This window comes from Pinus tabuliformis, chromosome 5_2 (genome assembly GCF_031772625.1).
Source record: "Pinus tabuliformis cultivar Carrire ecotype Pingquan chromosome 5_2, CPIR1, whole genome shotgun sequence".
NCBI classification, from domain to species: domain Eukaryota; kingdom Viridiplantae; phylum Streptophyta; class Pinopsida; order Pinales; family Pinaceae; genus Pinus; species Pinus tabuliformis.
Genome location: NC_142306.1, coordinates 573,969,379 through 573,985,838, shown reverse-complemented (window position 1 = coordinate 573,985,838; position 16,460 = coordinate 573,969,379).

The window sequence follows — 16,460 nt, the reverse complement described above, 5'->3', positions numbered from 1 at the left end:
GGCTTGCACTCACACCCTTTAGATTCTTAAATCTGAAATCTTTGGTGGCTCATTTTGTAACCAAAGAGGATTTTGTGTGTTTGGCTTGTATGTTGACCATGTCATTTAGGGCTAGCCTACACAGTGGTATTGTGACTTGAATCCCCAAATTTTCATATTTGGCCTTTGTTGGGTGGTCTCGGAAGAAAATTGCATGTAAACGGATTGATGCCCACTACCTGCCATCATCTAATTGTTGTTTTTAGGCCACAGCAAGAGCCCATACTTGCTGGAAGGCCCAGTGTTTGTGTTGCTGGCAAGAGATAATCTGCTTTATAATTATATTTGCAAGTGACTGGGAAACAAATATGGTGAAGGGGTAAAGGGGTTTTAACACATGCTTAATTTTCTTCACTTGATGAGCTAAGGTATGTTTGTAGTGTCCCACTTCGGCAAGATTAGTTTTGTGAAACTTAGAGAGAGTGATTTTGATGTGGTGATATAAAGATTATGCATGTCAGACATATGTATATGCTTGTATGCTATAGACCTGGTTAGGATCACACGGTTGCTAATGATAAATATTGATTTTGGCTAAGTACATATTATCGATGTTTTCTCTTTTGATATCCTAGTTTGGACATATGTGTATGACATGGATGGTGATCCAGGATTAGGACACATAGATACATGGATGATCATGGTTATGTGGAACATATGGTTAATTATGATTTATGGATGATGCATGGTTTATATGATTATATATGCTTAATATTGTACTAAGAAGGATGTGGCCGGGGGGGGGTTGGTTATTTGTAAACAAGGATTCTCAATTTATAAATGACTGTGGAAGTCGTGATACATTATTTGTATGATTATATATCCATAATTTTTTACTAAGTAGGATGTGGCATGGGACCTAGTTATCTTCAAACAAGGATGTTCAAAGTATAAATGATTGTGGGAGTCATGATACATGATTTGTATGATTATATATGTCTAATCTTGTACTAAGCAAGATGTGGTAGGGTACGTGGTTATTTGCAAACAAGGATGTTCAAATTATAAATGATTGCGGAAGTCATTTCTTCAAAACCAAAATGACTACAGAAATCATGCACAATTCTTGGTCTTGGAACTAGACCTTACCAATGAACCATAATATGAGTATGAGCACACAATCAATACCTTAAGGTGAAGCATGAAGTTTCAAAGCAGAGTAGATGAGAAGCAATGGAAATTAGTGCGTTGAGTCCTAAACATATGAAAGATAAAGACATGGAGTCTTGTATCTATAAATTTTAGGGTGCGGAGTCCTGAATATTTAAAAAAATCAAGGTTTGGAATCTTGGATATTTTAAGTAGATAAGGGCACAGAGTACTCAATCTACTAAGGCACGAAGATGCCCGCGATAAGGATGTGGAATATCTATTCTCCGGAAGAAAAATACAACTCATGGGCAACACAGGGATGAATTACCTTAAAAAAATATCATTTTTGACACTTCTGGAGTGATTTTCTAAAAATATAATGTCATGTCTAGCATCTCAAGTATGACTTTCCAAAAATAGTAGATCACCTTTCATTAATTAGTAATCAAGTATAGTTGAAGGAAAATCACTTAACTTATCAGTAATCAATCATAGTAGTTCAATATTAACATAATCATCAATATTATTATTATTATTACTATCTTTTATGAGATTATGATATTATTATTAAAAAGGAATTACAAGTCATCATCATCACCTCAATCACTTCACACCTCTCTCCTTGATGACTCTCATGGCTCTACATAACTCTCTCTCTCCTTCTCTTATGCTCTCCTTAATAGGTATGTTACACTCTCCTTAGCTAAGGCATGCATACCTATCCTTAATGGAATGAATTACACTCCTATAAATGGAATATGTTACTTTTTCTCAAGGCATACATATTACTCCTCCTTTATGACAACTCATGGGCAACGCGGGGATGAATTACCTTAAAAAAATATCATTTTTGACAATTCTGGAGTGATTTTCTAAAAATATAATGTCATGTCTAGCATCTCAAGTATGACTTTCCAAAAATAGTAGATCACCTTTCATTAATTAGTAATCAAGTATAGTTGAAGGAAAATCACTTAACTTATCACTAATCAATCATAATAGTTCAATATTGACATAATCATCAATATTATTATTATTATTATTATTATCTTTTATGAGACTATGATATTATTATTAAAAACGAATTACAAGTCATCATCATCACCTCAATCGCTTCACACCTCTCTCCTTGATGACTCTCATGGCTCTACATAACTCTCTCTCTCTCTTTCTCTTATGCTCTCCTTAATACGTATGTTACACTCTCCTTAGCTAAGGCATGCATACCTATCCTTAATGGAATGAATTACACTCCTATAAATGGAATATGTTACTTTTTCTTAAGGCATGCATATTACTCCTCCTTTATGACAAGAATTTTTTTCTCCTCATATATATGTGTATCATGTCTTCTCACTGGGGGGGTGGGAATAGAGGTGCATTGTGATACCAAGAGTTGGAGATATGTCAAGAATATTGTGAGAAGAAGAGACCTAGAGAGTATCATAATGCTAATCTGAATTACTAAGTAGCTCTACCCAATGGATTTGAACATGAGTGGTATTGAGAGGAAGTGAAACTTATCTTCCTTAGCTTTCCTTGTATATCTCATCTCTCTACTGCTATATTTTGGTACTACTTGTGAGCTCCTATAACTCGTGGGTTCCAAGGGAAGAATTTCTCCCTAGATATGGTTGGGTGGAAAACGAGATGGTTAAAATGAGTTGGTTAAGGAATCAGAGACAGATTTTATTCTCAGTGATTAGAGTTGAATATCTCATCAGGTATAAATTTTATTGTCTTGGAATTTTAGTATAGTATTAGCATAAAAAATTAGAAAAAATTGAAATTGTTGTAAGCATCTAATTTTGGTTTAAGCTTATGTTATCTAGAATCTTAATGGCTAGTTAAAAATCAAGACTAAGAGTGTTCTATATGTATGGATGTTTAGATCTCAAGTTGGAATTATTATTGGTGTAGTTTATTGTACTAACCTTGGTATTGTAGTGTTTGAGAAAGAAAAAACAAATATTGCTAAAGGTAATTACAGTAAAGAATTGTCAAAGGATTTGGGTAATATTTCTGTGAGTTTTGTTTTTGTTTTGTTTTAATTAAAATATGTAATTAGAGGCATGTTTTAGAAAGGGTTTGAGGATATGTTTCCAAGTGTTTGAAGAAAATTTTGAATGAGAAATGCTATTATTTTTACTATATATGAAAATAATTATGCATGAATAAGTGCTAACTTGCAACCTACCGGAGAAGTAAGGAAATATACACATATCCAAATCATACCTGAAGGAATCACTAGATCAACCCTTAAAATAAAAATGCAGAAATAATGGCAACCAAGATTTTCAAAGAAAATAATTAAGGTAATGTCAGTCGTTATGTACTTGTAATGCTTGAAAATGTAGATAACAAGTAAGGATACATAATTCATTGCAAGAATCATCACTGGTTAACTCTTATTTTGGAGTAATTCTCTACATGTATTACAACAACTCAAGATGTTTTCCATGTGTTTGTAGGAATGATTGAATGAAAATAATTCTTAATGAATCTCAAAATCCTTCAATTCATTTACAGTAGATGAAATTATATAGAAAATCATTTAGGAAATACTTAAGTAATTATAACTTAATTATGTGTTACTATTTGTTATTCATGGTTGCAGATTCAAGCTTGCATGCCATCTATTTGACAAAATCTATAAATGAGATTCTGGGAGTCAAAATATTTTCTAGTTTAAAAAAATGCATCCATGGGTGGTTTGGTACTTATTCAAGTCAACATACGGGGGTATCCATACCATATGGCCATGTAACCCTCGATTTGATTCCAAAAATGTTTTTCAAAACCTAAATCATAAATCTGGGCATTTTTGCAGATTGTCGATGCTAGTTATGTTTGTTTGGTGTCAAGTTTTTGGTGAAAGATTAAGATTATTTGGTCCCTGTTTTAAGATGCCAACACTGAAGTTTAAATTTATGAATTTTATGAATTAAATACGTTAAAGAAGAATCTCAAAATTCATTGTTTCCAAGTGTTTGAAAAAATATCCCAATGGTTATAGATTATGCTTGCAAAGTATTTGACAAAATGCCTCAATGGTTGTAGATTGCATTCTTGCAAAGTGTTTGTCAAAAGCACTCAATGGTTGTAGATTGCATGCTTGAAAAGTGTTTATCAAAATACCTCAATTGTTGTATCTTTTGTGCATATAAATTGTTAGAGTAAGTGTCTTACTTACTATAGCTTTTATGTATTGGAAAATTATGAATAAATTATTTAATGGATGTAGCTTCCTATTTCTGCAAGTTTTTATATGAATGTGAAAATTAATTTAATATGTTTTTGAAGTGTGAATACAGAATAGCACAGTTTTTACTTTTATTATCTAAATATTTCATTAAAAAAGGTGGGGGGTTGTTGTAGGAAACAATTTTACAGAAACCAATTATGTAGGATTTTGTGCAAGTGAGCATAATATGTTTTGTCTAAGTTGCATGTATTCATGGGTATAGTCCTATGCTTTAATGACTGTAGAAAACAACTATTGTTCCCAATTTTGGCAAGTGCATTGTTTTATTTGTCACTTTTTGAAGAATAATATGCTTCTGAATTTGTAACAGTGGCTGCTCTTACTGCGACATTCATTATATGAGTCTCATGATTAAAGCAATGCCATTGGAAATTTCTAATTGATGAAACAATAAACATATCATATTTATTAGACTTACTGATAAAGAGAGGCATGTTCCTCCTTTATTTATCTTGTTACAAGTAGGTTAATATTCATACCGTTATTGTCATTTTTGTGATATAAGCATAATATTTTGGGTTCTTGTGGCACACTTTTGTGGTTGTGATATAAAGAGTTAATAAGTGGAGCTTATTTGGCACAATCTAGGAAATCAAATAGGTTTGTCTAGCTTAATGTTTGCACATGGAATTATGGTGGAATTTATTTCTATTCTTATTTAGAGCTCATGTATAAGTATGATAAGAGCACATGCTTATTTAAACTTGAGGAGAAATGTGTTTTGGAATTGGTTTTAAGGGAAATTTATCCCTGACTCTTCATGTTGAAATAGAGGAAGGAACACGATTACATGAAAACTAAGTTAGTCATATTATGAAAATATAAAAGGAAAAAAATGATTGAATACTAGTGTTCAATGTGACCTTAACTTCTCTATATTATTGATGATTGGTAAGGTGGGACCTTACAATCTTGACTTGCTCAACAACCATCAATTATTCCACTAGAGAATTATTTTCACAAAAAAAAAATATAAAAAAATGGAGATAAAGCATGAATAGTTTTATTCAAGTTTTTATTTAAAAGAACTTTTCATAAAGGGGAAGACAAGGTTTGAAATTTAATTTTTTATTAAAAATAACTTTTCATAAAATGGAAAATAATGAGGTTTTAACATATCCCTCCTCGAGGTTATTTTTGAAGCCCACCATCGAACCACAAGCCAATTTTTTATTTTGAAAGGAGAAAAGGATTTATATTTCTTTTAAAACAGTATTGCACATATTTGAAAATTTAAAAAGGATTTGTTTGAAGAATATTTTTTATTACAACACAATAATGACTTCAATGGTTTCCAAAGTTAGAGTTGTGCTTAACGGAAAAGAGAATTATCAAGAATGGTTTTAGAAACTTAAGAGTGCCCTTATTTTTAATGGTTTGCGGGAATTCTGTCAAGGAAAGAAATATAATGATCGAAACAAAAATTGTGTCGGAGTTGTCTAAAAGTGAAAAGCAACGTGCAATTTAGGAGACAAAAGATAGCAAGGCATACGCATTAATCACTGCATCAATGATAGAGGAGGTAAGTCAATATATTATTTCTTGTAATAAAGCATTTGAATCATTACTAAAGTTGAAAGAAATTTATGATTCGTATTCAAAACTTGAAATTATTCAGTTGTTGTTGAGATTATTTAATTTCGAGATGAAGGACAATGATCCTTTAAAGATGGCCTCTGAAATAAAATTTATTTTTCATTATATAAAATCCACTGAAATTGAAGTTGATTTACAACTTATAACTTTTATAAAATTCTTTCACCCTATATATTCACACTACTTGGAATCTCTCCAAGCTAGTGGGTAGTTAAAATACATTACATTTGATCAACTAGTGAAAAGCATAGCTGAGAGAGAAAAGGCCTTTGGGAAGAAAGAGGCTCCACCCAATTCTAATGTAGAAACTTTGTGCCTTGCACAAAAAGATCAGAAGTCTCATGGTGAAACTTCTAGAGGTGATAAAAGTACTAGAGGTCATGGTAGAATAAATTATAGAGGCAGGGGGGGAAATCAGGGAGACAGACAACAAAATGATATACAACAAAGGAATTTTAATGATAAACCAACTATCAAATGTTTTAGATGTGGTAAAATTGGTCATATTATTGCTAATTGTAGAATTCCTTGGGAGAAATTCAGTGAAAGGAGAGAAAAGTTAAATGAAAAGAAAGATCAACCACCACGAGATAAGGAAAAATCATCGAAGTCTACACATTACATTGTTTCCCTTTACAATTTTAATATTAATGATGTTCTAATTACAACATTTTCTTCTTGGCAACATAGTTGGATTTTGGATTCAGGGGCCACATGTCATATTGCTTTTAGAAGAGATTTGTTTGAAACATTTAATGATCAAGTTGATGACATCGTTTACTTTGCTAATAAATCTCAAATTAAGCCTTTAGGGATTGGATCTATTCGTTTGAAGATACCAAATATTGCAAATTATGTTCTACAATATGTCCTTTACATTCCACAATTTCAAAGAAATATAATGTTTCTTCTACATATTTGATAGCAAGGGAATTCTATACATATATTTGATGGCATCATTAAGATACGTAGAGCATATGATCATGTAGTCATTATGACTGGTGTTGAAGAAGGTACGCTTTTAAAACTGAATGGCACATCCCCTATTGTAAGTGATAATTCTTCTCTTTTAGCATAGAAAAGTGATATTCTTTCTTCCACTTTATTATGGCATGCACGTTTTGGTCACATTAATTATGATAGCATCAGAATAATGAGATAACAAGATATCAAAGGATTACCTACAATTCCGTGAAAGATGACACCATGTGATGCTTATATTTTGGGAAAAAATTGTAAGCAACCTTTTCATAGTTCTTCTTCTATAGCTTTCAGAAAAATAGGTCTCATACATTTAGATTTATGTGGACCTATGCCTATTGCAACTACCAATGGAAATAAATATGTGCTAAAATTTATTGATGATTACTCGAGAATGTTTTGGGTGTATTTGTTGAAAGATAAGTGACAAGTGTTTGATTTTTTTAAAACTTTTCATTCAATGATAAAAAATAAAACTTAACTGAATATTGGCATTCTCATAACTGATAACGATGGTGAATATACTTCTAATTATTCTTAACAATATTTAAATGACAATGGCATCAAATATCAGACTACCATACCTAATAATTAGCAACAGAATATCATTACATAACGTATGAATAGAACTTTGCTCAATATAGTTAGATCTATGATGTTTTTTAAGAATGTGAAGATGATGTTTTGGGGAGAAGTTGTGCTTTGTGTAGCATATATTAGAAATCATCATCCTTCTTCCGTTATTAGTAACAAAACTCGTTATGAAATTTGGTATGATAGACTCCCAATTGTTCAACATTTCAGAGTTTTTGGATCTAAATGTTATGTTTTAATTCCTAAGCAACATCGAAATAAATTAGGTGCAAGGAGTCGAAAATGTATATTTTTGGGTTATTCCAATACTTCCAAAGCATACAGGTTGTATGATGAAGAAAATAAGAAGTTCATTCTTTCTAGAGGTGTTATTTCCCTTGAATCGAATAAAGAATACCACTGTTGACAGACAACTGACTCATTTTGAGAAATTTGCATCCAAAACATTCTATTTTGAATATGATAATGATGTTCCACATACTAAAGGGGGTTGCCATTTTTCATAATTATGTGGTTTTTCCATCTTTACTCATGAGAATGATGAGAATATTACTATTGAAGAAAAATTGGTGGATAGTGTTGTTTCCATAGGGTCAGAAAGTGTTCCTGAAGAACCTGTACTTGAGGATGAGCAACCTTCACAGCCACTTCAACAACCTTTACGAAGATCCACACACATTTGAAAAGTTCCAAGAAAGTATGATTATCTTGAAATAGAAATTTCTTCTAAAGGTGATTTAGGTAATGTTTCTCATGACGGTGAATTTAATCATTCTACAATTAGTGAACCTAGTTTTTTTCAGGAAGCTGCTAATTGCGATGAATAGAAGGATGCAATGAAAAAGGAATATGATGCACTTATTAAGAATGGAACTTGGAGGTTAGTGGATCCTTCTACTGGCGTCAAACCTATTGGTCGCCAATCGGTATATAAAATCAAGTACAAGGAAGATGGTTCGCTTAATAAATACAAGGCAAGGCTTGTAGAAAAAGGCTATGCTTAGAAGGAAGGTGTTGACTACATAGAGAAATTTTTTCCTACAACAGAATGGGGCATCATTAGAACTTTGTTTTCTTTTGCAGCTCAAAATAGTTAGAAGATACACCATATGGATTTAAAAAAAAAAAAGAAATTAAATGGTGATTCGAAGGAGGATGTTTTTTATGTTTCATCCAGAAGGTTTTGTTGTCAGAGGAAAAGAACAAAAGGTATGTAAGTTTGTGAAACCTTTGTATGAACTGAAATATGCATCTTGCGCATATTATGAAAAATTAATTGAATGCCTTCTCAAGTTGAATTATAAGATACTTGATTTGGATGATGCAACTCTTTTTTTTAAGAAGATTGGAAAGTCAGTTGTATATTTGGTTGTGTATGTAGATGGTTTGAAGATAACAAGAAATAATGATTACTAGATAACATCCATTAAAAGAGAATTATTGAGAGTTTTTTGACATGATAGATTTGGGTTTATTGAATTATTATTTGGAGATTGAAGTTGATCAGAAACCCAAATATATTTTTATTTCTTGGAAAAAATATTTTGGACAACTATTGGACAGATTTGAGATGCAGGATTGTAACCCTATTGCTACTTCATGGGAGAAAAATTTTGAATCTTACTTCCACTAAAGGAATTACATTTAAGGATCCAAAAAAGTACAAGCAACTTGTTGGAAGTTTGAATTTCTAACTACTACTCGACCTGACATAGCTTTTGTTGTAGGGATGATTTTTAGGTTCATGCATTAGCCATGTGAAGTTTAATGGAATGTAGCAAAGTGAGTGCTTAAGTATTTGAAACACACTCAAACATATGGCATCAAATATTCCAAAGTTGTAGATTTCCATCTCACCAGTTATTCAGATTCTGATTTTGACGGAGATAAAGAGAATGGGGTCTCAACTTCTGGTTATTTGATGAATCTTAGATCAATAACCATCAATTCGGGATCATGCAAGAAATTTGTTCCTGTTGATTCTACCACTGAAGCCAAGTATGTTGCAGAAGCTCAAGCTACAAAAGAAATAATTTGGCTTTGTAAAATACTTGAAGACTTGCAGGAGAAACAAAAGGCTTCAACTCCACTACTTATTGATAACTCTTCTGCAATTCAGTTGGCCATGAATCCCAAGTTTCATGATCACGGAAAAATATTTACACTAAATATCACTTGATTTGACAATATGTAGAGGCCAAAGTTATTCCTCTGCCACATTGTTCTACTTCAGAGCTAGTCGCAGACATATTTACAAAGGCACTGGGACGTGAAAAGTTTAAAAAGTTTAGAATGTTACTTGGCATGACAAATGTCCCTTTAGATTAAGGGGGGATGTTAACTAATCCTTTGGGATTGTTATTGTATATTGTGTAATTAGTTTTATATTATTTTTTTACCGTTAATAAGTTGCCAAGACACAATTTTCTCGTACCTAGATTTCACATGTATAAATAAGTTATTTTATCATTAATATGATCACTTTTTCATTGTGGATTTTATTCTTCCCTTTGTAAAATGGTGCCCTCCTTCACTAGTCAATGGATCATGATTGACCTAGGCTTCGGTGGTTATGATTTAAACTTCATGTTTCTATTGATAGAATGTGATAGTAGGGAGTGGTTCCTCCTTCATTTTGCCTCGATTCTAGCTCAAATCTGCAATATATTTGGACATCTACAATCACCAATAATACTCACAGCAACCATACACATGACACTTTACATGGTTTGTAAAATATATACTATGAATTCAAAGTCATGCAAATTGTAAAAGTGCACAAAACGCACACTTTATATTAAGCTCAAACAAGTTACACAATATGGCTTCTCAGGGCATGGCTACCCCTCAGCTTGATTTTACATGTCGTTGGCTACCACTATAACCATGGAATTTCCACCACTAGAATAGGTAAGTTTTTGCAATGTAGTTTCAATAACAATCAACTATAGTTGAGTTACAGTAACTGACAACTTCAGCTAAATATAAAACACTCTATGATGCCACTATGTATGTGCATTAATCCACTTGTCTCGTTCATCCATTTATACAAAAAATTAAGTTGGTTAATTTCCCCTTCATTTTTCAACAAGTTGTGGTAGTGGCTGCCAATTCGGATCAAGCTAAGGCAGTGTTTCTCTTCTGAATTTTGATGAGCTGAGGCAGTGGAGGTGGTGCTACCCCTTCATCCATGAAATAATCAGTATCTCTAACTTTCTCCCCCTTAATTATTTCACCAAAAAACAAAATTTTGTTGTTACATCAATATGGTGTTACACTAAAAAATGTTATTACACCATACATACCCCTATATTTTTCTTGTGAGTTTGAAACAATTATTTTTCCAATGGTTTTGTAAATATATCTACAAATTAGTCTTTTGATCTGCAAAACTCTGTACAAATTTCATTATTGTTTTCTAATTCTCGAATGAATTGATACATTATATTAAAATGCTTACTCTTCTTATGAAAAACATGGTTTCTTGATAATGCAATAGCAGGTTTGTTGTCACAAAAAATCTAGGTTGGTTCTTTCTATTCATGAAACAAATCAGTCAAAATTCTTCTCATCTCTATAGTTTGACATGTTGTTTTTTTTGTTGCAACATATTATGTCTCAACAGATGATAAATTCACAATGGATTGCCTCTTTTATTCCCATTTTGTTTCACCTAATCCAAAACTAAACACATACCCAAATGTGCTCTTCCTGTCATCAGTATTGTGCGTGCAAAATCACAATCAGTAGCTCTAGTTAATTTAAAATCTAAATCTGATGTATATAGGATGCCTTAATTTGTTGTTAAAATAACATATCCTATGATCCTTTTCCAACTAGATAATAGGTACTCTTTGAAGACTCCATGAATCTAGAAATTTAGATTACAACAAACATTATATCATGCCTTGTTTCATTCTATTACATAAGACTTCCAACCAATTTTTTATATAAGTTGGATCAACATTTTAACCTTGATCCTTATTACTAAGTTCTGTACCAGTTGCAACTGGTATTATAATTTTCTTACAATTCTCCATCCTAAACCTTTTCAATATATCCTTTGCATACTTAGGTTCACAAATAAAATTACCATCTTAGATTTAGTCATTTCAATACCAAGAAAATGTTTCATTAACCTTAATTCAATCATCTCAAACTCTATTTTCAAGGTTTTCCTAAAATAATCTACTGAAAGATCTCTAGTGAAAATCGAATCATCAACATACATGAAAACTATCAAAATTTTACCTTCCTATTTTACCTTTGTATAAAGAGTTAGATCACATGGAATTTTGTTGAATCCTTTGTTACTAAAATATTCTTCAATTATACTATAGTATAAACGAGGTGCTTGTTTTAATCCATATAATTCTTCTTTAAGTTGTAAATTTTATCTTCTTGTCCATTAATTTCATATCCTTGAGACTATTTTACATAAGCCTCTTCTTCCAAAAATCCATTTAAAAACATAGAATTAACATCCATCTAGTACATTTTCCTTTTATTTTGTGCAACAATAAATAACACCATCCTTACTATGTCAAGTCTAGCTATAGGTGCAAAAGTTTCATTATAATCAATACTATCTTGCTGACTAAACCCCTAAGTTACAAGTCATGCTTTATATTTTTCAGTTTCACACTCTTAGTCGGACTTCTATTAATAATATAAACATCACAAGTTACTGCTTCTCCACAATATGCATTTGGTATATGCTTTTCCTTCATCATGCTCTGAGCCATATTCATAATGGTTATATGTTTCCTTTCATCCACTCCATTTCATTGTGGATTATAATGTGCATTAAATTGTCTCTCGATTCCATGAGACACAAGAATTAATGAAATCATTTAGCATTTATTCACCACCTCTATCTGATCTTAAAATTTTAATATATTTTCCACTTTCCTTTTCAACCATATCTTTAAACTTCATAAATACCCATGTTTCAGAAGATAAAGCCAAGCCTTTTTACTGTAGTCATCAATAAAAGTTAAAAGGTGAACATTACCAACCAATGAGGGTGTTTGCATCGCTCCACACAAATATGTGTGTACAATCTCTAATGGAGCTTTCGCCCCAAACAAAACTCCAGCTACAAATTTCTCTCTATGATGCTTTGAAAGCACACAACTTTCACATGAGCTTGTTGGTTGTTGAATATTAGGTATCCCTTTCACCATCTATTTCTTCTACAACAAATCTAGACCACCAAAAGATAAATGACAATATCTTAAATGCCATAACCAAGATTCATCCAAATTCTTAGTTTTATAAGTATTCAAGGGGGGAGTTAACTCATTTCTCATTATAAGCATAAACATCATATTCTTTCTCATTTCCACTCTTGTTAGTAGTTGTTACTTGGATGTTTATCAAAGATGATACATACCTTGTCCTTCAAGAACACTTTGTACCTTTTTTCTATCAATTTTCCGATGCTCAACAAATTTCATTTTAAACTAGATACATAATATACATCATTTATTGTTCTTATTTCACCATTTCTAGTATAAACAACAATCACTCCTTTACCCTTAATGCATACCTTATTATCATTACCCAGCTTGACCTCAAATTGAATACTAGTTTCTAGAATGGAAAACAAATCTCTACTTCTAGTCATGTGATTGCTACAGATGTTGTCCAAAAACCAAATATCATTTGAACATTCTTAATTCATGTTACCAGTCAAAAGAACCATCTTCTTATTATCTTTAGGCTCTTCTAAGGTGTGTACAAACTAATTCCAACATCTACCTACTTCTTCCAACATTTGTTAGCAAAATGACCATACCTTTTGCAATAATAACATTATACCTTAGACTTATCATACCTTTGATTTCCTTGATGCCATGTTATGTTGTTAATCCCCCTTAAATTAGAAGGGTGTTGTTGAGATTTCTCCTCATATACATAATCATCTCTCTTGCATCTTTGATCAAATACTTTGTCGTCTCTTCCTATATTACTCAACCTTCTTCTGCTTCTCTGTTTAGTAAATTGCAACTGAGTTTTGAAGGCATTATCTTCTATGGATACAACCATGGCTTCAAATTTCTCTGGAAAACTATGGAGGAATTTCTCTATCACTCACTTATTTGGGAGATCTTCTCCATAGTGTCTCAATTGATTAACAATACTTATGACCAGAGTCATAAAACTATCCATGGTTTCACTATCTTTTATCTTTAGATTCTCAAAATCTCTTCTAAAATTTCGTAACTTGACATCATTCACTTTTGGTAAATGGATTCAAGATTGTATCGTGCCTTCTTTGAATACTTTGTGCTTGACACCTTTGGAAATATGACATCATCTAAGCCTTTCTAAATAAGGCTAAGAGCTTTGCTATCCTTATTTTTGTTCTCCTTTAACAACGCTCCCTAAGTATTTGTTAGAGCCATCTCTATTGTTTGATCAATAGGCTCTAGATACACATTAGTAACATATCTAAAGATCATGAGAATGCAGCGATATTCTCCTTCTAACAGACCACAAGTCATATATTTTCTCAATCAGAATAGGAACCTGTTATTAAGCAATATTGATATTCGACGTCATCTCTCATAGTCAGCTGAAATATTCATATGCATGTTAAGAACACTTTCATGCTCTAATACATTTAATTCCCCTAATACATAATGGCTCTAATACAACTTGTAGGCCCCCAAATCAATGGTCGAACTTTAACGAAACTGCCTCTAGCTCAAATCTGTAGTGACTAGGTACACCTGCAATCACCAATAACACTCGCAACAACCATACACATGAAAATTTAAAAAGTTTGTAAAATATATACTATGAATTCAAAGTCATGCAAAATGTGAAAGTGCATAGAACACACACTTCATATTAAACTCAAACAAATTACACAATATGGCCTCTCAAGTTCTAGCTACTTCTTGGCCTTATTTTACATGGTATTGACCGCAACTATAACGAGGGATTTGTTGCCACTAGAATAGATAAGTATTTGCAACTAGTTTCAAGAACAATTAACTATAGCTAAGTTTTGACAACTGTTAACTTCAACTAAAAATAAAACACTATGTGATTCTACTATATCTACGCATCAATCCTCTTGTCTCATTCATCCATCTATACAAAAAATTTAAGTTGGTTAATTACTGCTTCGGGTTTCAATGAGTTGTGCTGGTGATTACCCTTTGGATCAAGTTGAGGTAGTGCTACCTTTTTTAAGTTTGATGGGTTGAAGTGATGGATGTGATGTTGTCCCTTCAGCCGTGAAATAATTAGTATCTCTAACAAACCACAGGGAAACGAAGAACAAAGCTAAACTTTTTCATAATTGAGTTATATTGAAGTGTCACCACACTGTGTTGACATAGCCCTGAATGTGACATCAAGTGCTCCCAAGTGATGCCAACATGCATGACCAAGTGCCTTCATGTTCACATAATCGGGTAGTGAAACTCCCAATTATTAACACTTAATGTTCCCTCTATATTGTGAATAGCAAGGTTGACTAAGAAATCCACTTTGGTGTTATCATACCATAGAACATAAATTGCTTGGAACTTTTCAATGAAATCTACATTTCTTTGAATCTTTTTGAAGACTAAGAGAAATACCAAAAATAAAGTTGTTTGATAATAAATTTTAAATTACTTTATTGATTAATTTGTTACAAATTTATTAATACTAAATGAGATCGCTTGTTTGATTTCTTTTAACACTACATAAACGTTGGCTTGATTATTAGAGACTTTACCAAATGCACACCCACACCCACACCCCTGCCACTAGACACATCATATTACTAATGAGAAATAAAAATTAGATTCAACAAACTTCTAGAAACCTATATTAGCGAGTAATGTAAGAATATGAGCAATTTTTAGAATAGTATCTCTAAGAACAGAATATTATTCATTTCACACATTAATTCTATTATGAATGTGACCAAAAAATTCTAAAATTTTATGTTTCTCTTCGCCGGTGATTTCTAAATTGGTGTTCTAACAAAAGGAAATAAATGCCACTGCCAATACATACAATCTTCTGTGTTATAACGTTGTAAGTAATTATTTCTGATATCGCTATTTATTCCTTGATGGCACGCATCCTTCCATTGTATTCTCTAGGAAAAAAAATTAAAACCTACCTTATTCTAAGGGTACACAAAGGCATAGGCATAATGTTAAGAAATAAATACAAAAAAATTTATTGCATCAGGTTAGTTCAGTATGGGATAAATCTCATGTAAACTTAAATGTAAATGTAAAAATAAATGTTTTGCATGTAACGTTTAATATTTTTAATCTAATGTCTATTTTCTTTAAAAATCAATCTAATTATTATTATGTATAAACATAATATAAATTTAAAATATAAAGAGGTTTATAAAAAATAAGTATGATAAATAAATAAAAATTTAAATAAATTGGAAGCATGGTAAATAAATAAAAATATAAATAAACTAAAAGTATGGTAAATAAATAAAATCTCTTTTTATATTTACTTCATAAACCTCTTTATATTTAAATAAAACTCAAAAAAGGGATCTTATTTAGATAAAGTCTATAGGCCAAATACCATTTTAATACCATGGACTAAATATCATGGGCCAAATATCATATTTATAAAAGAGATATGATAAATAAATAAAAATATAAATAAACCAAAGGTGTGGTAAATAAATAAAACCCTTTTTTATATTTACTCCATAATCCACTTTATATTTACGAACACTCAAAAAAAGTTTTATTTAGGTGAAGCCTATGGATACCATCCAAAAAAACATTATTAACCCTCATATTAATTTTTTTTGGATTGTTTGACCCATGGGGATTTGAATCTTGAATCTCATGATTTACATGGTACTTCATAGCATGATTATTACCAAATATTAATATTAATAAAAATA